Genomic DNA, 23,792 nt, shown 5'->3' with positions numbered 1-23,792 from the left:
GATTATATGTATGTATGTATGTATGTATATATATATATATATATATATATTCCATCATAGATGAATAGATAGATAGATGGATGGATAGATAGATAGATAGGCAGGCAGATATCCATGGGAGCATATGTGTAGGAAGAGGTAATGACATAACAAATATCAGAGTTCTTGTTTGAAGTCCACTGATTTGATTGGTGGCATCCAGATCTTGAATGTGTTATGCAGAACCACGTCCAGCTTTCATGCAGAAGAGTTAAACTATGTATGACATTGCATATAATTTCAAAAGCTTCCTCTTCAATAGATGATAAATTTCCATTAAAAATAGCTACTTACTGAACACATTAGGAGGATTAGGAGTTCTGGGATGTGTCATGAGTTAGAGTAATTGCTATCAAAGGTAAGAGGAAATGGATGAGGTATTGTGGGGCAGCTCTGTGAATCCAGTGGCCATGAAATGTTCTCTGGTGAGATGATGTTCAAGGGGAGACCTGGCACTGAGGGGAAGGCCATTGTAGGCACAAGCAATAGGACATTTTGATGCCTCGAGGCTGGGCTGTGTCTTCAGAATGGAGCAGTCTGAGAAGCAGGTTAATAATAGTAAGGAATGCTGGGCCTGAAAAGGCAAGTTGTAGGCAATTGGGCCTACACTTGAAGCTATTGGAGGGTCCTGAGCATTTATCTCTTCCTGTGAAGAATACTGGGCTTTTATTTATTTGCTTGATAATAAAAATCTCAGGAAAGCATTGCCCTGGTGGTTTTCTTCTCATGGAAAAATAAATCTGCACTTGTATGTCAGAGTCATGGGGTCTCCCGCACACTCTTCAGGTTGTGGGAAAAGTCTGAATTACAAACAAGCGGTTCCCAAATGACTCACATGCCAGGTGGGACGATGCGTTCTCTGCCCACCCCAGAGAAAAGGGAATCACTTCCTGTGAAATAGGAGCCTTTGCTTTCTCTGTGTGTTCTCCTAGGGGCAGAAAGCATAGCTCATGTTCTTTCTGGTTGCGTGCCTGGAATGTTCCTTCAGATGGAGCTTTCTTGAGGTTCCCAAGAGAGGATTTGGGTCCATATTTAGTCTCAAATTCCTACTGAAAAGGAAGCAGACACCTGATGGGGGACACCTCTTCTCCTGGCTGTTTTCTTTAGGTCTGGGAGATTGGAGATGCTTTGTAAGTTGGTACCAGGAGAGAAGGGAAGATTGATTGGGGTTTTATGAGGTGGCAAAATACATGGCTAAACCTGGGGACAGGGATGCCATTTCATGTGACAGATACTGGGCTTTATTTTGTTGTTTTTGTCAAGGCAATATGAGACCTGCTATTTCTGCCCCCACAGTCCTGGCGGTTTCTATGTTAGGCACAGATGTTCAGGAAACAAATTCCAGTGCCAGCACCTGTGTGCTGCTGACCCAAGCTTACCTTGCAACATCCTCCACTCTGACTGTATCCTGCAGATCAGCTTACAAGCAACACTTATCCCCCACTCTACTCTGCCTATCTATCCCTAGCTATGAGTATTGTACCGTCCCTCCCTGGGTGCTCAGGATTAAAGGTAAAGCCAACAAGGAGACCAGTGTCTTAGTCGTGAGCCTGTTTTTAATGAATACAACTGCCTTCTGCTGAGAAGGACCTTAGGAATCCATGAGCATAATTGTGCAGGTTTGCCAGAAGTTGGTCCCCACTGCCCCCCTTCCGTAGCATACAGAAATGAACAGTTGATTTCAGGAGGGTGCCAGTGTTCTATTTTTAGAACACCATGTTTTCATCCAGGGCCGTTCAGGTAGTTCTCATTTTAAATCTCTAACATCTGGCCAGCATACGGCTTCTGACATCTGGCTTCCACTTGTTCTACAAGGGAGCTATTTTGACGAATTTCTTCATCTTTGCAGTGGGAACATTACCTGTTTCTGGCAGGCTCTGAGGATGGCCGGGTTGCGAGTTTGTGACAGCGTATTAGAAACAAAACACATAGAACCAACACACTCATCATGATTTTATTATTAATTGAGCTCCCAGGGGAGTTTTCCTAGTAAATCTCGACAGGTATTTTATGTGATTGACTTAAACTCTCTTTAACCTACCACACAATAAGACACCGTCTTTCTTCTATTGAGGTTCTGTACCTCTGACTGTAGCAGGACTTCATAGCTCAGTAGCTGGGGTTGGGCCATGTTTTCCTCACAGTTACTACCACAGAGGCATGGTGCCAAAGTAGGGAGCATAAACAACTCTTCACTCCATGTGGGTGAAGACCAAGGCCTGTTCCACACTCCACAACTCCCCTTGAGTCCTAGTAACAACCTTCTTGAGAAGGCATACAGCCTCTTTGCAGCAGTAGAACACCGCAAAGCATTAGAAGAGCTACTGAAAGCTAGCTCACCTGCAAACTGCTTCACCAAGGAGCCTCGTTGGTTTTCTCTATAGCAGTTTCGTGTTTGTATAGAACTCCACTTTTCTTGATACACTTTTTTTTTTAATAAGCAACCAGCATGAAGGTAGTCTGAAGAATATGGGGCGTAAAGGAGATAAAGCGATCTCCAGTGTGAAGTTGAAGTCATACGACGACATGTTAATTCCGCATAGCATTCTTGGTGACTGTTTCACGATGATGCTGTCACCCCAGGGTGAAGGTCTTGCTCTCAGTCCAGTAACGACAGCTCTGTGCTTTGCATTGCTCTGGCAAACTGTTTTTCATCCCTCAAACTCTTAGCCTTTGTTGGTATTCTCTGCAAGTCTATTGTAGAGTTCTCTCTCAGCCTCCTGGCCTCAGTGAGGGGCTTTAATTGTGAGGCTCCTGTGCGTCCCTGGAATGAGGATTCCTGCAAGTTCTGTAAACCAGAGGGCCAGAAGATGGGACGGCTACACCCGTGAGAGTATATGTAGAAAAAACTAGTTATTCCACCCTTCGCCCTTGGTTGAAAATAAGTTGCTTCTACCTAAACTGTGGGAGCAATTTACACCCCACTGAGGAGCTGCCTTGGGGTTCCTTAACTGCTGAGTGAGGATTGATTGACAGCTGCTGTCTTCATTGACAACAGGGATAGAGTGAGCCTTATACAGACTCAGTGGGGCGGGACTTTCCCCGTTGAATGCTGCTTTATTTCTTTTCAGCCAAATGCCATTTACATGTGCCCACCATTTGAAAATCTGCTTTGACTGTCTGCCTCTCACAGAAAAGAAGTAAAGCAAGCGTTGCAACAGTCACAGATAGCATCTTGGCATTTCCTTCGCCTTCTCAAAATGCACCTTTCGGATGTTTGTGAGCAAGATCTTAGGGGAAGTCTTATCTTTTCGCATGGAACTCTTTCTTGTAAAGGCATCACTGTAAGGCAAGCTTGTGAAAACTTTGGAATGCTTTGTGAGCTGGCTCTGTCCATAAAGGTTCCTTTGCCCTCTGGATGGATGAGGCCTGCGCATGACTTGTTTATGATGTCACCCTGTTAGTCATGGTAACTCCTTCTTCTTTTTGTTTTTATTCATTTTCAAGACTGTAGTTTAATTACATTTCTCCCTTTCCTCCCTCTAAATCCTCCCATATACCTTGCTCTGCTCCCCTTTAAATTCATGACCCCTCTCTTCATTAATTGTTGTCTTGTGCATATGTGCATTTGTATACACTTTAACTTTTTAAAAGAAAAGCAATGGGTATCATCGATTCACAGTTAACTGGCTTGATTTTTATTTTATTTTTATTTTTTTATTTTGGCGCGTGCTTTTGAAGCTGGTAGAGGATAGATGCAGAGCTAGACTGCCAGACTCTTCAGGATACTTCGTCTACATGTTAACATTTAAATGAAAGGGATTCTGTCCTCCTCTGTGAAAATAGTTGTGTAATCATGGCTCGGAGTCAGTCGTTGTGGTTGACAGCATTGTAAATCAAGGAAAGCTGTCTGGTCTCTATCAAGACCCAAGAGGATGACCCTGTCATCCTGGTCTCCATAGATGGGAAGACACTGATCACAGCCTGCTCAAACAATGCTCAGACTTGTATCCAAGAGTTTTATGAGAAAAGATTGTTATGTTCTGATCCTCAGCAGTTCATGAGTCTTTTTCCAATGCACTGATGGTTTCTTTCTTCATCTGCGTGTTCAAGGAAACTTATTAAGTACCTACTTCCATTATAAAATAAGGCATTTGGGGTATTCTGATAGCACAGAAATGGGGCCATGTAACAAGTTGTAAAGCATTAGTGGCCCCTCCACTATTTCCATGAATTAGTTAGTCATTCATCATTTATATTCTGCATGTCTGTTATGGCCCATTCAACTCATTCAGAATATTCATTGAGTATCTACTGTGTGCCATACCAAGACTGTTGTGAATTCTCAGACTATCGTAGTCAACATATCATACGCAAAAAAATATGAACACCCCTGTGAAGACCATATTCTTTTGCTTCTCATCTATATTTTAAAATCATTAGTAATTTTATGTGTATGAGTATGCTCTTAATGTATGTTTGACATCTTTGTTCTTTAGTGCAGTTTCTTTGACATTATAGGAAGTTGTTTCAGAGTTTGAATGTGTTTCTGAATACAACTGCCCTTATATGTAAAGATGTCTGAAAAAAATTCAGATAAAATTTTATTATAAACTAGCATGCAAAGGTTATTAACTATTGAAGAAAAGTCATCCTATGAATGAATTTACAAGAGTAACAGTTTTAACAAATATCACTTATTAAAAACCTAAAGTTCATTCTTCCACATGCAGCTAGAATACCAAAAATATCCCAGTAAATATCCAAGCATACATATGAGAACAATGACTGCATGTAACAAAAAATTAAAAAATAAACTAATGAATGAGTGAACTGAATAATGAATAGTGACTAAATGAAATTTTTGAAGAAATGGATAAGCCTAAATCCTGAATGATGATATATACATATATAGGCACTATTAAAATTAAATGTGGACCAACTTTTAAGCAGCATTAACTTCTAGAGTGATTTTTCTCATTATTGTAAAAGCAAGACATATTTCATGTGTGTTTGTTATTCCCTATTTTTAGTATATATTTCATACCTGAGAATATTGTTGATTTTTAGCTTGACTTACTCAGTTTTATTTAAGCATAAAGTTACTCTATCTCAGTTCCCAAAAGGGATGAGAAGACGGTAAGCAGCATTGACCTTGATATTTAAGGCCATTCTCAAGTTTTGCTTATGATTTGTGTATTTGAATTTAGGGCAATATTAAAGAAGAGATGTAGAAATAATACTTTACACCAAAGGAGTCAGCTCTAGTGTTGTGTGTACATGCATAAAGGCATGTATGTAGTTGTCCATGAGGGCCCTATTTTGTGTACGGTGACCTCACGGTAAGAACTTGGGATGCTCACATGATAACTGTGTTCTTGGAGGGTGGATGCTATTCTAGCATAAGGCCTGGCATGCGTTCACTTCTATTCTAAAGAGCCATCCATCTGCACTGCAGTCAACTCACAGTTCTACTAAGGAGCAAGCAAAGTGAGAAACTGCCAGTTCAGTTCAGTGGGAGAAGAGGGAAGACCTGATTTGCCCCGAGGTATCCAAGGATCGTGGGGAGAGATTCCTTTCTTGTGTAGAACTGCCCACTCCATTTCCCTTTGAGATAGCACAGTGCCCTGAAGACCCATCTCTTTTCTCTTCAGATTCTTATCTCTGTAATGGCTAGATTCCATCTTGTCTCCTGGGCTTCTTTGACATGTGGTAGTGCACAGCCTGTCGCCTCTCAATCTTGCTGCTGTGCCTCCCAGAAGCAGAACCAGAAGCAGTAAAAGATAAACCATATTTTAAATTTTTTCTAATGCCCATTTTAAAGTCAAAGTTTGTCTATTGGTGAAATTGGCTTTTATATAACTCATCATATCCAAAAATATTGTCATTTTGCTATGTAATCAATATGAAAATATTGAGGTATTTTACATCTTTTATAGCCAATCTTTAGTCTCCCATGTGTAATTTATATTTTTAGCAGTGTTACAGACTGTGAGCATCTAAAAATGTTATCTTTTGTTATTTATATCCAAAACCTGCACTTCCACATGGCCCGGATAGGTTCTTAATTACGAGAGGCTACCAAATGGTTTGTTGATTGTCATTGCCAGTGTTGTCTTAATATTTGACACTTCATAAAGATACTACTAAAGAGTTGAACTTTGGGGTGGGGAGAGTAGAATGGACACTCTTTGTCTCTGAGCCCTCTGAGTGAATTGCATCCTTCTCTTGTCAGAAGCGCCATCCTTCCTTCTTAGAGCAGAGTCACAGTCCAGCTCCTCTTTACTAGACCATAATTTAATACCCTGTACTTACTAAACCCTGATTCTGTTTGTTTGGCTGGTTTTTGGGTTTTCAAGATAGGGTTTCTCTGTGTAGCCTTGGCTATCCGGGAACTCACTCTGTAGACCAGGCTGACCTTGAACTCACAAAGGTCCACTTGCCTCTGCCTCCCAAGTGCTGGGATTAAAGGCGTGTGCCCAGCCTTGATCCTGATTCTTATTTATCCTCATCAGAGACAAGCATTTAAGCCAACAGACTGATCCATTTCTATTTCTTATGATGTTCTAAGGACAGTTATAAGGTCTTACATTGAGTAACTGTGTGGCATGCTTCCTTTGTGTCAGGTTTCAGGGTGATTCTGCATGTCAGAAGGGTTGATGTGTAGGCAAATAAGTCCAACACAGATCCGATGAGTAGAAAAATTGGAATATGTACCAGGTTTTTCAGTAGGCCAGAGGGGAAAGCAGACAGCTTTCCCTGTAGTGGTTCCTGATACTCTGGGATCTATGCTGACAATTACTTCAGGTATTAGGATCTGCACGGGTGACTTCTGAAGGTCTGGAGTTTGCTGTGTCTCTTGTACCTCCCCGTGTTTGTTCTGCTTGAGGTGGGTGCCACACGGAGCCTGAACATGCAGCTGACCTGGGTTCATATCCCTCCCTCCTGGTTTGCCTGGAAAAAATGACTGGGTTTATGTTTTGGCTTCTAATGTAGATATGGGAATCAGGATGCTTTTGCTTGTTGGTGGCATTAGGGAGAAAGGGACAGCTAAGGATTTTATGACAGCCGGTCACTATTCTATGCTTTGCCTTCACGTCCATCATCTCGCTGTGTATTTACACTTACACAGTTTCTAATGATATTTGCCAATGTCGTGGAGGTATGAAGGGCATGTGTGGGTATACGTTCCTGAGAAGGCACATGTGTGTGAATATGTGCTGGGTTTATTTTGGGTCACTGGGGGAAATTTCCAATTTTGAGATCAGCGACCCGGAACTTCTTTGTCTGCTGTGGTTTCCAGCTATCTGGGTTTCCCATTCAGCGTGATCTAGGCAGCTTTATATGGAGAATCAGTTCAGAGTGTACCTGGTAGTTTCACAAGGCTAATGAAATCTGAATGAAATTAGTTGAGTAAAATGGGGATGCCACAAAATCCTCCTATGCTTCTCACTAAGCTGGTTGGGTATTATTTAAAATTGCTTTTCATACAACCAACAGTATTTTTTTTCTTACGTGTACACATTGCCTGCTTCTTCACAAATTATAAAGTATGAATTTTACTTAGCATCTTAGCAGGTCCCTCATCTCACGATTCATAATATTTTTGTCTTGAACTGAGATTATTGTCAAGACCTTGGTAGGCACTTTCTCTTTAGAGAGCAAGTGCCCTTTGTAATTGATGCCATGGTAGTTTTTCTGAACTGACGACATTAAAGATACAGAAACACAAAGCCTACTGTTTTATACATACTCTGACTTATTGAAGCAATAATTGAATAATAAATATGACAATATAATAGTGCCATAATTTTACTGGTAGTTCCATGGTAGCTTTCTCCATTACAGTTTATTTTCGAAGTGCTTTAAAATAGGAAGGGTTGTTCCAGGGGAATAAAATTAAGTGTCTACCAGAATAGTGATAGATATCATGACAAGTCCATCTGCGCAAATACCTGCTACCTCGGAGGAGGCTTGGGGTTTAAGCGAGGCTTCTGGCGCCATATTTTTTTTCATGGGCTCTTTACCACACATCACAGAGGAGCTAGAAGGCTGCTTCAGTGACTTTATAGATGGGTAAACTGAGTCATGGTGCAGTTGGAGGGGTTTCCCAAGGTAATGTCGTCCATATTTTGTTAGCTCTTACCATTAGCTTCCCACTGCAAAATATTTATTCTTATGAAGTATGTGCGTTATCTGTGCCTTGTGCTTCCTTAATTCATTCTCTTTTTCTTTTTAAAAGAATTATTATTATCATTAGTAGTAGTAGTAGTAGTAGTAGTACTGCTATTACATCATTGTTGCTATTTATTGTGGGTGTTTGTGTATGAGTGTTCATAATATATTTAGGAGGAGGAGGATGTCCTACACTGCATGTGGAGTTCAGAGGACGACTTTACGGAGTTGGCCCTCTCCTTCCAGTTTTATGTGTGTCCTCGGGAATGAACTCAGGTGACTGACTACTCACCAAGGCCCTCACTCGCTGCCTCATCTCTCTGGCCCACAACTTGATTTCTTTTTCTATGTAAGAAGATAAGAGAACAGAGCTGATAAAGTTCCCAAAGGAGAGGTCGCATTCTTGAGTAAGGCTGTCTAGTGTCTATTTTTAAAACATGGCAGTGCAGCAGCCCTTCCTTGAGAGGAGGGGCACATTTGGTCTTATTTATCTGTTAACTAACATTAACAGAATGTTAGTTGCATTTTTAAATTCTGCAATTTCAAAACAAAAACAAAACCATGTTTTAATACATTTCAGCCTTTGTCAGGTTATGATCTAAACTTTTGAGAAGGAAGCCCCACCCCCCACCCCCACCCCAGACACACACAGAGATAACTTAAGAAATGACTTTTCCTTAATTATTTCAGCTCAGCACAGAAAGGCTTTTCACATTTCTTTTCTGCACGACAGGGAGTTCTTTAAAACAGAAACACTAGAAGGAGCAGAAAGCTTCTCATAGAACGGATAGGCAGGAACTCCTCAGGACAAATGGGGGAAGACGGTCTGTCGTCAAGGATACCCATCCGGTACTTGCTTTCCTGTTTTAGAAGTTCTAGATAGCGAACGAGGATGCTGTAAAACATGTACACAGTATATCTTTGTTTCTGAAGACCTCAAAACAAAATTGTATTTGGAAATTTCATTCAAAGGTTTTCTAATGATGCTTTCTACAGTGATAAATAATCGTGGTAGTTGGAAAAAATAAAGTGACTGTTGAAACTGTGGTACGTTGTGTCCTTTCACCAAATCCACCCCATTCCTTTTCCCCTTTGCCTGCTCCTCTCCCTCTTCCACTCCCCCTCCCTCTTCCTCTCTCTCTCTCTTTCTCTGTCTATAAAGAATTCTAGAAACCACTAATAGAAAATGCAATTTCCTATTGCCTTTCTGTATCGGGCTTGTTTTGCTTTATAGCACAAGTCTCCATTTGCTTCCATTCTCCATCTAATGACAAAATTTCATTCTTTAATATGGCTGAGTAAAAAACTCTTGTGTGTTTATGCTACTTATCCTTTGTTGGCTAGTCTGTTTACAGAAACATGGTTTTATTCCATGTGGGCTATTGTAAATAGTCCAGTAAATGCGGGCACAGGGGTATCTCCGTTCTATGTTTACCTAGTGGAGTTGGGTGTGTATACCCAAAAATGGTATAGCTAGAAGAGATGGGGACCCTTGTCCACAGTAGTGAGAGAGGAAACTGGCCTTGCCCTGAGGAGATCAGTATGGAAGAACTTATCTCTTTAGAATATAAGTGCCGTGCCTCTTTGGTTTGTTTTTTTTTTTTCCATTTTTTATTAGGTATTTAGCTCATTTACATTTCCATGGTTTGGTTTATTTCTATGTCTTTCTTATGTAGGGGTTTGCGTGTGTGGTGCAGTTCTGACTCTATAGGTAAGGAAACCACAACATAGGTTAAATAATTTACTCTTCATTTTATGCTGACTCATCACCAGGCAATTCCCAAGGCTTTATGTTGCTGTTCCTGTACAGAGTGCACAAGGCAGACCTGCAAGGAATTCTGGGGATGCACATTAGAAGGCTGTCACTCAGAGGACTTTGAGTCACAGGTTTTTAAGAGAACTTCAGAACTATACCGGCAAGAGTAGGGCAGCTTCTGGCAACAGCATCCACTCTACTGAGTGCCATCTTGTTCACTGTACGTCTGATGATGTTGTTGCCTGGTAGTGATTTTAAGAATTCTGGAAACTTAGCAAGAGGAAGTAGTCCTGAGTGGAAATTGATGACCCAGTCTAGGGAGGTTCCTAGCATGCTCTTTCCCAACACGCAGCGACACATTCTGAGCACCTCTGTTTTTTAGCTTCTATTATCCACCACCCAAGTTCTCAATTCAATTTCAGACTCGGGCAAAAGCCTGTAATTCTATTTGTTTTGGGTAAATTTAGCAAGCTGCTCCTGATTACACCTTAGCCAGAGACCATCTGTTGACTGGCGTGCCTCTCCGAGGAGTGGTTTCTGTAGGCGATGAAACGGGAAGAGGTTGAAGCGCTGTTGCTGTTAGTAAGCAGATGCACCACATCCAGGATGGTCCTTCCCGCCCTTCAATCTGCCAGCTCTCTGTATTGATGGAGTGTCGTATGCCTGCGAGTCATTCCATCCTCGGGCAATGAGAAGTGCTCTCCCAAGGGCCATTTATCAAGTGCTTCTCCTGGCATTTGATGGAAGGGAATCTCGAAGTCATAGCTTGATACACACAGGGCACTCTGCTGCGTGTCCCGAGTATCTAGGTCTGTGTGTATATATCAACTCCGTGCATGCTTTTCAGCAGCTACAGTCATGAGCTGTCAAAGGCCCCCCTAGATGAAACAACAAGATACAGCTGTGCCTCCTAATACAATGAGTAAGCCTCTGCAGCAGCAGCAGGCTCACGTTCTAGAAGGCACTGCTTCCTCTACTATCGTGATTGCTAGTTCATTGGTATCAGATAGCGGACATGCGCCACATAAATTCACAGTGTCGAGGAACAGTTTCAGCGCTGACTGTGACAGGCTGAGCCCCCCTCCCCCCCTTTTTTAAATGATGATGATGATATTGTTAGCTCATGGCTGAGTCTGTCCAAACTCAGCATAGACATTGGCTTCCAATGGCAGTGAGGCAGGAGGGGAAACGGAGGAGCTAAGCAGGAATTAGCTTTATATTGTTTTCTAAAGGGATTGGAGAGGGGTGGGGAGGAGGGAATGGGTTGCCAGGATGCTTGACTACCAGAACTAGATGGCAAACTGGGAGGAGCCCTCAGTTGGGTGAGTCCCGTGCTGGGTGGAGGAACACCTAGGTTGATGTGATTAACTGACTTACACTGGAAATTCTCAGGTTCCATCTTACGACCCCATCAGCTGGGGCATTCCTGTTGAGGGTTGTTTGTTTGTTTGTTTGTTTCTTTCTTTCTTTCTTGTCATGGAGAGTAGGGACTTCTTTAGGATTAGGTTGTGGCTACATTATTTTTATTTTAAGCAAAAAAAGCTTAAGTTTGCTTAAAAGCTAGCCTTTGCTTTTTATTGTATAGGACCGTATATTATTATTTTGATTGTATGGCCTGTTTGTTTTCAGTACTGTGGATGGAGCTGAAGGCATTGCATTTACAAAGCAACTACTATACTACTGAGTTGTAGCCTCAACTCTTCACCACCTTTTTACAAGAACAGGGTCTCACAGTGTAGCTCAGAAGGACATTTTCTCGCATCTCCTCCGTGCACACACAAAACTTGACCGTCTTAATTCAAATCTTGAAATTCGCTGGAGATTCAGTAAAGTGAGGATAGTTTGCTATGTCAGTGACAAAACGCAGCATACAGTGCATAGCTATGTTTCTGCTTTGTCTGTCTGTCTGCTTGCCTGTTTGTTTGAGAAAGGGTTTCTCTGTGTAGGCATAGCTCTTCTGAGCCTCACAATGTAGACTAGGCTGGGCACAAACTCCGAGATCCACCTGCCTCTGCTTCCCGAGTGCTGACAGGCATGCGGCACTGCCACACTTGACTACGTTTGTCTTCCTCATGTTCTGTTGTTCTGTTCAGTGTTCTCGTGATCAAATGCAGGGGTTTGTGTGTACGAGGCAAGTACTCTAAAGAAGGGATGCTAAGGAGTTGAAATCAGCCCTGGATGTGGCCGTTCCGGCCTGCATGAGATCCTCTCAGCTCCACATCGGCTCCACCACTGAGCAGTGTGGTGAATGCCTATAGTCTCAACACCCAGTAAGGGGAGGGGGACAAGGAGCTCGCAGCAAATCCGGTATAAATGAATGGACTTCCCATACTCTTGCTCCCAGGTGGGTTTTACTATGTGGCCCAAGCTAGCTTCAACCAGGACATGTGGCTCTGCATACTGTCACACTTACAGTCCTCCTAGCCACAGCCAACAGGAATACCTTCTAAGGGACTAACATCAGGAAACCTGAATGAGAACGATAGTCTTTGGGAACAACCATGCTGATGGGGAATTTGAGCGGTTGGCACTGAGGAGGAGATTTTCTAAGTGTAGCGCTGGAACTTCCAATCACCTGGGATTTAGCATCATTCATGTAGAGCTGTAGATCACCCGCAGACCACGTAGTAATTATAACACAAATAGAACATGAAGCTTAATGTACAAATAAGAGCTGCATTTTATTGATTCAAGGCTTAATATTGTACAGATGGTAAAAGGTATCCTGAAAGCAAAATAGAATACTTTACAAGACGCATTTCCCAAGTCATAGAGTTGAGTTACACTATAATTAAGGTTATCCTATATAAAGCCTATACGAAGAGTTTTTAATAAGGGTTTCATCCTTTACAAAATGGCACTGGAACATTTGTTATTGAAGTTGTCCTCATGTGTGAGATTATGCTATGCCTTCAGTAACTCCTTCCCTGGCCTGCTGTGTTCTACAAAGCAAAGGCATTAAAATGAAGCCATAGCCTGAAGATGCAGCCCCCGAGCTGGGAACTGGAGGTGTGAGTTTCCAGCACCTTGCTATTTGAAGAAACAGAATAAGGGAGATTTAAGGCAAAGCGTGTATGCCCCTTTGTCATACTTGAACATACGTGCGCTGCTCAAGTGTGAGCCGCAGTGTCTCCTGCTCGAGTCAAGGCAGAGCTGTCTAATTCTTAAGGACTGTGCACTTCCATAGCATGAATAATAGAAACAGATGAGGCAGACAGGTGTCCTTTTAAAGCACAATTGTAAGAAGGAAAGAGATGGGACAACTAACACACGAGCAAAATGCCAGATCAAACAGGGTTGTGCCAATGGGAAAGCTGGGTCTTCTCATCCAAAGCAACTGAATTCAAGTCATCATTTAGTGTGAAACAGTGTGGCACTGTAAGAAGTGGCGATGAGGTCCCTACTCTATGAACCATACAAGGGGATTTGACTTCCATGAGCAAAATTATTAGAGGGCAAGAAGAACTTACCATAAAGAGCGGTGGGAAAGGATAAAAAGCTGCAAACATTCTTCAGGGGATAAAGCTTAAATTGTAAGGGAGATTAAAACAAAAAAAACAAAAAAAAACCAAACCAACCTTCATGCCCTACTGATCACAGCCGTTGTTGATACATTTGTGTGAGTTTTGCCTTATTGTGGATTATAAACACAGTCTTGGGAAACAAATAATTACTAGTGATCAACCTATAGATGGAGATTATACAGGAGTGTGTCTCCCAGGATGAAGGATCGGCTTTGAGAGACAATGCCCAAGTGTGGCATCTGAGATAATTAAACAGGGGGCGGGGGGAGGAGACGCTAGCCCGTCTCGAAGGCTTAGAATGTTGTTTGTGGCGAGGCACTAACAACTGGCTGGGGCTGTGGACTCCTTCTGGAGGCTGCAGGTTTAAATTATCTGGTCTACACTAAGCCAGGACCACGACCCCGGGAGCTGTCCCTCAGTGGCCTCTCTCAGATATTCAAGTTGATGTTGCTAGCTTCTGGTCTCCAGGGGCCTATTTACCTTTGTAATTTGCACCTGATGCATTTATATTGGTAATTTTTTTTTCTCTCTCTCTCTCCCTGGAACCCTGAAATCTCATTTATTCACTAGTGCAATAAAGTGGTGGAGGGAAAATCCCTCCCTAAAGCAAAGAGGGGAAGAATTGTTTAGGGAAACCGGCGCCATACTAACCGAGGCTCTAATTAAAACATCAGAGGAAGTCTTGTTCTTACTTAGACAGTGGCTAATGCCTGCATCCCTGCGCACCTGTGTTCTATCCCTGGGCATCCTCAATAACTTGGTGTTTTTTTTCAAGCTAGTGTGTTTTTGTTTCATAACAAAGCAGTAACAGCCCTAGGGTTGAAGCACAAGAAGTCTTCAGCCACAGCCTGCAGAACCATTCTTGGTAGTGTGTATGTGGGAGAAATTACTTTGAGGAACAAAAGCACAAACAAGAACTGATTTAGAGTAATAAGCAATTAACGTAGATTAACAGCAGTTGCTGGGTTCCAGCTGTTGGCTGGTAGAGCAGGTTCCTTCAGACTAGTTGAATGTGACCTACTGTTATTGGAGTCCAAAAGGAATAAAAGTTTGTCCCTGCAGTTGTGAAAGGTAACTTTGCTTCTGAAGGGAGAGTGTGTGCGTGCGTGCGTGTGTGTGTGTGTGTGTGTGTGTGTGTGTGTGTGTGTGTGTGTGTGTGTGTGTGTGCATGTGCGCGCGCGCGCTCGCGCGGGCGTGCACACATGCACACACTCCCGTGTGTGTGATTTAAATGAGAATGACAAATCTTTGTGCCTCATGTTTCCTTTTGACATTAAAACCAGAGCAGGCAGCAAAGCAGGTATCTGTGTATGCTCCCTATGGGAAGGAGGTGCTTAGCAGTTCCTCTAGCTGCTGTGTTTCTGAATTGTATCCTGGGTCACCAACGAGGCCTCCCTAGTATTTCATGAAGACATCATATAATTATGGACCGCATAACCCTGGGAACTCTATGAACAGGTAATTTGCAGGGTAATTACATGTAGTCTGCCTACTGCAGATTTACTGCAACCCACTTCACTCCTTTGCAAACCTGCAGCATTGAAAGACCTTGCTATCGCAATTCGGGAGTAGGCCCTTCTGCAGCAACGGTAAGAGCTCTGAAGTACAGACCTGGCTTTATGGCCAGGTTGCTTGTGCAGTGCTGCAAGAATTTAGATGGCTTTGTATGTACGTGGTGTCACTGTGCGGAGCTTTTTAGGTGAGGCATCACAGAGGCAAGGGTGATCTATCCAATGCACGGTCCCCCTTTGTGACACTATTTCCACGTCATCTTTGAGCTGCCCACGAGGGCAGGATGACTCAAGACTGTGAGATAGCCAGATATCAGACTCTCAGCACACATGAAATTAGCATGTGATGGACACTTCCTGTTTCTGTAGAGTATTGGTAGGATGTGTGTGGCTCATATAATTTGTGAAGTGAATTAATTTCCATTGGGTTAGTTTTTATTTAGTGTTTTCTCCTGTCCCAGTAACAATGAAATAAATGCCCACATACAAACTAGGAAGTGTCATTTTGATAATGTCACCTACAAGTCAAATGCCCTCCGCTTTGCATTTAATTATTGCTGAACCATATAACTATGAATGGTCAAAGTCATGTAATAATGAAAGACTTTTGAGTTTCTGTGGAATAATACTAATAAGCAAACAAAAAAGCATTATGACAAATTGGGGAGGGAGACACCAGGAAGGAAGGGGGAAGCCCTATAATTTAGTGTCATTAAAGGCATTTTCATATTGTGCTGTGTCTCCAACCTTACATAATGGGTCCTGCGGAGGCCCACTCAGCTGGTGTGAATGGCAGAGGTTCTCACCATGCTTCCTTGGGCGGTCCACGAGACACCAATTGCACACAATTTCTGTGCTTTTGCTCCCTGCATAAGTTCCCATTTATTCAGATTCCATTGCATTTCAAAGGCTCTACGGTTCAAGGAACCTTTTAAATCCTTTATGTCTAGGCAAAATATCATTTTCAGACTCTTATTTTTCTCAAATAATATGTGAGGGTCTTGTTACATTCTCGGCATGGTTAGCAAATGGAGGGATCTTATACAGGCATCCTAACATGAAATGCCTCCCCTGCCACAGGCTCTGGCCCTCCTCCTCCTCTTCTGACTCTGCTCTCAGCTCAAAGTGAACTTGCCCTGTAAATGAGTTAGGACATGTGGGTGGGTGGTTTCATTTGCCTTTGCGAATGCCAACAATTCTGCCATAAAAGGCGTTACTACTACAGGTTGGTCCCTTGTTGAGGCCAGTGCTTTGTTTATGACATCATAAGAGACTACATATACCACTTTCACCTAAACAGTATTAACCGGGGTCTGTGCTCATAAATGGAAGCAGCTTTGCAAGCTGGTTCTGAATCCATGGATCTGTACTTTGGGTAGTGGGAGACTTGGTCAGTAGGAGAGCGGTGAGCATTGCCAAAGATGTTAGCTTTCCTAGGACTGTTTTCCCAGTTGAATGAGAAATGACATGCTCCTGGAAGCCAAGCACTTGCAGTGTCGGCTTTGCACTGACCAATAACTACCTTATTTCAGCAAGAGGGATTGTGGCCTTGCTTGAGGCGAACTGGGAGTTCTACCCAGCTGGCACTTTGTGGTGAGTCGGCTGGCTGGGTTCCTCCTTCAGCACTCTCCTCCCTAGATGTTGTCAGGTACTTGTGGAAGTTGGAGCCTAAAACAGAGTAATTAAGACATGGACTCTCAGAGAGTTGGTGTGAACCAATGCTTCTGGTCTCATCCATGACAAAAACCAGCTGAGCAGAGGTTTTTCTCTTTGGTGGTTGAGGGCAGGGCAGGGAGTAGGGTTGAGCTTAGAGGGAGAGATTGAGAACAGGTACTGACTGGTCAGTGCTTTTTGAAGGCATGGACAAGGCTCTCCTCTTTTCTTTGACACAAATCACTTGCCTCCTGCCCTATGCTCCTGGTATTTGCTCTGGGTTAACTTGATCCAACAGGCTAGCCAACACTAGACCTATTAAAGCCATTTAATTCCAGTAGCTACAGGTATTAGAAGTACCCGACATCAGAGGTGACCAGAAATGTGTTTTTAATTCTTTGGTCACAAGGAGAAATCAAGCCGTTTCGAGAAGATTTCCCATATTGGGTAGGGGGGTTGACATATACTTTATTAAAAATGATTAATATTAATAGGATAGGAATTCATGACTGATTATTGCCTAAATCTGTGATGTAAGGATAGCCTGTTATTGGGGTGACCAGAGATGGCTGGTTGTATCAGAAGACTTGTGCTCATGGGAACCTGTTATAGAAAGTAGATTCTTGAGTCAGACTATCTGGCCAACGCTAACTAGCAGTGTAGGCTGGTGTACATATTGTTTACCTTTGTCTGCAAAAATGTACAAAATCATTGTGATGGATTGTATATGCTTGGCCCAGGGAGTGGCACTATTTGGAGGTGTGCCCTTCGTGGAGTAGGTGTGTCACTGCAGGAGTGAGCTTTAATACCGTAGTCCTAGCTGCCTGGGTGTCAGTATCCTGCTAGCAGCCTTCAGATGAAGATGTAGAACTCTCAGCTCCTCCTGCACCATGCCTGCTTGGATGCTACCCTGCGCCTACCTTGATGATACTTGATGATACTGGACTGAACCTCTGAACCTGTAAGCCAGCCCCAATTAAATGTCATTTATAAGACTTGCCTTGGTCATGGTGTCTGTTCATAGCAGGAAAACCTTAAGACAATCATGTAGCACAGAGAGGGTTGATTGAATATCAAATGCTTGAGAACATGTAGAGCACTTAGGATGACTCTTGGCGAGTGTGCATTACCATCAACAGCTGGAAGCCAGGAGTCAGTTTTGGCCAAGGTAAGGAGCAAAAGGAGGGCCTCGGAAAGTCTGTGAGGTTAGTCACTGGAGCCAGGACATCTACCTGTGAAGGCTTCTTAAAAGTGGAGCTTAATATTCTCCTACGATTGAGTTTGCAGTTTCATATATGCTTTTGGTTTTCCAAGTGTTGTTATTTACTTGGTTTTTCTCCTGGGAGAAGTAATTTAGGCCTCTGAGCTGGTTAGGCAGCTTTCTTTGCCTAAACAAGCTACTTGGTAAGAATGTAAGGACTCTCTCGGACCAGCCCACAAATAGAGACAGGGCATGCGCAACACTCCGCAATTACCTCACTGATTTAGTCTGGGGCTTTAATTTTTCTTATCAGTAATTCACTTCAGATAACAGCTCTAGAGATAAAAATGGGCCTTCAGGGTTGCTTGGCTGGAGGGAGGGAGGGAGAACAAAGGTTCTGTTGCTCTTTTTATCTCTTGTTTACTGAAAAGTATTTGGTTGTAAAAGATAAAGACAAAACTATTGTGTGGGCTCTAGAAAATGAACAAATAAAAGTAATTATTGCAGGGAGGCATTAAAAGACAATAGGAGGTATTTACTTCTCTACCTGGTTGGTGGCTTCAGAGTACTTTATTTTTTTTAAACCTTCTTTTTCCCTGTCCTCTTAAAAGAATATATCTTGTGATATGTGTCTATCACAAGAATAGACCTATAGGGTAATTTTCTTTGAGAGTGAAATTGAGGGCCTGCCTACCTCAGACTTATTTTGTTCTGAGAGTATTGTGAACTGCTGCCTTTCTGTGAAGGATGCAATAAAATACTTTCCAAAGCTTCTTGAGTCCCATTGAAGAGAGGGAGTTGGTCGCAACAGATAAATGAGATAATATGTATTTACTTCAAGTGTTGACGATTCCTCAAGAATACCTTAGGGGAAATAATATGCTTTTCTTTGAAAGCACATTAGTTTTCGAAAGTCTCTAACTTTTGTAATTGTGTAGGGGTAAGGATCATTGGGGCTGAACAACAATCACAGCAGAAGGGTGGTACGTGAGTCTGCTGTGAAACACTTTAGGTACAGTCTTTCACGTGTTCGTACAGAGTCAACCATGAATGTGGGTCTGTCTGCGTGCCTGCCTGCCTCCTGCTGCCTGCTGTTAGCTGCCTGCTGCTTGCCTGCCTGCCTGCCTTCCTTCCTTCCTTCCTTCCTTCCTCCTTCCTTCCTTCCTTCCTTCCTTCCTTCCTTCCTTCCTTCCTTCCTTCCTTCCTTGTATTCTTTAAGACACACACATATACATACACATACACACACACAAATACAGAGAGAGAGAATGTGTGTGTGTGTGTGTGCGCGTGCACGTGTGTGTTTGATGTACTTGAGTACAAAACTCAAGATATAGAGTCAGCGAGATGGCTCAATAGGCAAAGCCACTTGCTTCCTTCCAAACCTGATGACCTGAACTTGGTCTCTGAGACCCATATAGTGAACAATAGAGAGAACTGATTTCTGAAACTTTCCTCTGATCTCCACAGGTATGCTGCATGTAGGTGCATACGAGAGTACACACACACACACACACACACACACACACACACACACACACACAAATAAATAAATGTAATTTTACACATTTTTTTCAAAACTCAGGCTATAAAAGGGTCAACAATGGGACGCCTTCTAATTTTCAGTTATCTGGCTCCACCCCACAGAGGGTGACTTTCACTTACAGACTTTGTGATGATACCTAAAAAGCCAGAAGGATGTCAACCTCCCCTTAGTCACAAAGAAGGAACATGACAGAAACTGAAGCTGTTCCATTAGAAAGTGCTGGAACTCAGAAGAGTTCTGCTTTTCTGAGGCACGAACCATTTCACAGTTTGCCATTTCCCAAAGATAAGGACTTACTCTCTAACCAGGACCCTTACCAACAGTTTAGGTAAACCACGGAAAAGCAGCAATGTGTCTCGTCACTGATGACAACAAAGCCAAAAGTCCTCAATATTTTATAGTTGAATCCTGAGAACCTGCATGCTCTAATTCATAAATCATTTTGTATCTATATGTGGCTCAAATGAATAAATGTATCCGGCTATAGAGCCAGAAATTCCTTTTCCAAATTATCCTGTGAAAGAGTTAGTGAAACCTCCTTTTCTTTTTAGATGCAGGATAAAGAGCATCTCTGCAGGGTTCCATGTATGTCAGGATGGTCAAGATAACCTAGGATTAGGGTTTGGGCAACAAGACTTAGTTTGCACCTCTTCGCCCCACCCCTGAATGGTACCTAACAAAAACAAACAAATAAATAATTAAACAAACAACCCAGATGTGATTCTGCTCCAAACTTTTTGTGGTGACCACACACACGGATGTTTTGTTCTATTTTAACCCACGTCAGCATCTTCAGCTATGTTGTGACAGATACAGGTCACTGGTGAGTCCTCTGGCTCAGCCTCTAAAGGGACCTCCCATGTCTAATGGGCTTAGGAACAGAGGCAGTTGTGACCTTTCTTTCCTGGAAGATGAGGTGAACATTGTAGCTGTGCTCTGGCAGGAGCAGATCTAAGTGCTGCGGGATGGAGGTTCAAGAAATGCTTGACTCCCTTTGAGATGATAAGTGTATTACAGTTCATGGAGATAGAGTATTGTTTAATTGGAACACAATATGGCCAGGAGACAGAATATGTTTGCTACACACTGCTTGCCAACTTTTCTGACTGTAGTGAGAATAGACATCGTGCACACAAGTTACATAAAGCATGCTTAGTATCTACAAATGGATGTCAAGGGCCACTAGACTCTAGCATTCATTGCTGACCTATCCTGAAAGCACAGGCATCATCTAAAGCTACCATGGACAGCAGAGTCTTGTCTGTCGGCTATGGCTGATGGACCCTGGAAAGCTGAGCTCTTTGAGTTGTATGCCTTAGATCCACAGGATATTCAAGACTGCCTGGCTAAGGTTGTCCTACTGAATCAGAGCTGGTCAGCAGTCCTGAAGGTGGATTGTCAGAATATTCTCAGCAAAGTGGGACGGAGACTCATTTAAATAGATCAAAGAGGTCGTCAACATAAGACATAATCATTAGAGATTTCTTCTAGGCCCTCCCTGACATGTCCACCATGTATTGCCCAATCAGGAATTTCCAGAGTATTCTACGGTTATGGAGAACTATAGGCAAGAAGTCTAGGGCGATAGGCTAAGCAGGAAACTGGAGCTGGACCTTCCAGAGCTGCCTTGGAAGCTATACTGCATAATCCTTGCAGTGGACATTTGCTTATTTTGTTTGGTTTCCTTCTTTGCCTCCTCCCCATCCTCATCCTCCTCCTCTTCTACTTTTTTTTTTTTTATAAAGAAATGATAAGAAAAAGGGGCGATGTTGTGAGGAAAGGATTAAACAGTGTAGCTAGACTATGGGTGGGCAGAGGGTGTCAAATCAACTACATGATGCTCAGGAGTCAGTCCAGCACAATAACAAACTCTATGCTTATGCTACAATAGTGTGCCTCCCGGTAATAGTAAAAGAGATTTAAATATGTGCTTTATATAAATTAAATATTTATATGTGATATATAATCTGTAATGTGTAATATAATGTATAATATATAAAATATATAATATTTATATATACACATATAAATAATTAATATAAAAGTTTTATATAAATTTTATCTGATCTGATAGCTGAGTTGGGTATAGATTAGATGGCATATTGAAAGTGTCAGTAATAATGGTGGCGGTTAAATTAATAATATATTATATAGATTTTTGAGTCCTATATTTTACAGTTCCTCATGTTCAGGTTTTGGGCATTCACCTTTAAAGGATTGTCAGTTTTCACTCTTAATGCTTTTTTTATGCACATATTTTCATCGAATAAAGCTCTGGTTTTGACTTAAGATTCAAAGAAGTTAGAGGTCTATAGCATTCCGTGTTGATATCCATGGCTCTAAAACGTTCCGTGTGGTCTAGAGTAACCAGAGAGGTGTCTGGGAACCAAAACCAACAGAACAGACAAATTCTCTCATCTTCTCCACTATATTTGATTTGGGGGATTAAGTGGGAAAAGTTAATGTAAAACCAGATAATGAATTAAAATAGATTATTATTTATAAACATAAAAAGAGCGAGCAGATGAATCACTAATAAACAACAACAACAAAATCAACCAAAAAAATGGATAAACTTTGTAGGTAATCAGCTATTGCTTTGTTGCTGTGTGTGTTTCTTGACTGGCTCATTGCTGGTCTGTGGCCCTGCATAAACTCACATACTCCACAGGAGAAAATAGATCTGCAACCAAGAATCTGTGTTCCCTGAGGATGCTAATCTCAAGACTTTAACAGAGAAGAGGACTGAGAAAGCTTCTCCTGGGGCTCTCTGACTCTAGAATCTCCCGTTTTCTGAGTTAAAAGGCACCACCTCTTCTAGGTCCGTTCCCTACCTGATGTTGCCTTGTAATTCAGTGGTCTGCATAGCTTTCTCTCCAGCCATAACAGAGGGACTAGTGTTTATAAAATCAAGTTTATCAAACATTAGTCAGCTCCTGTTTACAAACTCTATGCTTGTTGCTAAAGGGGACACATCTATTGTTAAGACATGACTCCTGTTTTCAAGGAATTTTCCAGTCAAAGAGGGAATAAAATTGGCATGAAAGTAGTCGTCATTCAGGGCCAAAGGTGCCATGAGGATGAACAAAATTTCCATCATTTCCTCTGCTCAAATCAGTACAGTGATTCACTGTCAACTTTTGGGTCAGATGAAGAAATCTCAGCCTTCATAATCTGACACTACCATACCATTGAAATCTTTGCTTTATCCCCATCTACTATATACACAATCTACTCTATTCCTGTCCTCGGCCTAATAGCAGAATGAACACAGCCATACATGCATCCTTCCCTCCCTCCCCTCATTTATTATTTCTGCAACTTCTAACTGCCTGTCACTCTGGAGGAAACAAAAGGAAATCAGACCCTGCCTGGAGCAACTCACTGCCCACTGGGAGACGACAGACAAGAATCCATTTTTGAGGAACAGGGTATTGTAATAGGATGTGTGAGGTGTCTCAGGAGGAGAGCAGGGATGAAGAGCTCACAGAGGAAGTGAATTTTGCCAGGAGTTGATTAGGCGTTCACCAGGGAGAAGAGAGAATGGAGAGCGTCTTCGTGAGTAAGAGCTGCGTCTGGCTTAGTCCGGGTTCTGGTGGCAGGAATGAGGGCTAGACGGCCAAAGGCAGTCCCAATGGGACTTGTCTTATGCTAAGGAGTGTGCTCTTTGCCTTGGTGTCACAGAAGTTTGCCAGTAGTTTGAAACAGAGATGTGACTGAGCTGAGTCTTAGATGCTAACATAGATGCAGTAAGGTCATGTCATCTTCTGGTGGTAGAAAGTTGGGATAGTCTCAGCAGAGGGGGAAGAAGAGTCCGTTTAAATACATTGAGACCCTCAATATAAGGCCATCTTCAGATATATTTCTCCGAGGTCCTCCCTGCCATGGTATACATATATTAGCTAAGGTAAGATAGTTTATACTACAATAACCGACAGGCCCAGGATTTCTAGGACTGGATGATAGTATGGTGGGCAATGGCCTGCATATGACTATTGATGCTAAAAGCTATTTCAATATAATTTCCAATATTCTTTTCACATTAACACAATCCTCTTTGTAAAACAATACTCAGTTTCATCCAGGGAGCAAAGCACTTTCATTCAGTCTACAATCCAACCAACAACTAACTACTCAGTAAGCAGACATACCTTGTAAGCCCAAAAGGAGAGGAAGGTAACTGTGGCTTAGTTCTAGAAGTCCCCTATACTGCACAGCCTGTCACAGTTTTTTTTTTTTTTTCTTTTTTCCTATGTAGTTGCAGAATCTATATGACTCAAGCAACATTTCACTGCTCAGCTGTGTGGTTTTTTTAACTATTATCTAGTCCTTCTGTAAGCATGTGCCTTTTTTCTGACAGGTTCGGAAGGTCCCTCATCGGTCCTAATACTTAGGGGAAGGGAGCATCTTGCATAAGTAGGATTGAGAACATATCGGGTTGAATTTG

General features: G+C 42.2%; 1 protein-coding gene across 5 annotated transcripts in view; it reads left to right on the top strand.

Moving 5' to 3' along the window:
- The window catches only part of Efna5 (ephrin A5), a 278,361-nt gene that overhangs the window by 149,587 nt on the left and 104,982 nt on the right, over positions 1–23,792 (top strand). Inside the window, exon 1 of one of the 5 annotated variants that reach the window (XM_030249469.1) lies at positions 16,516–16,538. The exons of the other annotated variants lie outside the window; for them this stretch is intronic. The gene's annotated coding sequence lies outside the window, so the exon portion shown is untranslated. Of the gene's footprint in view, positions 1–16,515; positions 16,539–23,792 lie in introns of those variants that run through there. 5 annotated transcript variants of the gene reach the window in all.

The sequence above is a fragment of the Mus musculus genome, chromosome 17, assembly GCF_000001635.26.
Source record: "Mus musculus strain C57BL/6J chromosome 17, GRCm38.p6 C57BL/6J".
NCBI classification, from domain to species: domain Eukaryota; kingdom Metazoa; phylum Chordata; class Mammalia; order Rodentia; family Muridae; genus Mus; species Mus musculus.
Note: the sequence above shows the minus strand (reverse complement) of the source record. Positions and strands in the feature narration are given on the sequence as shown.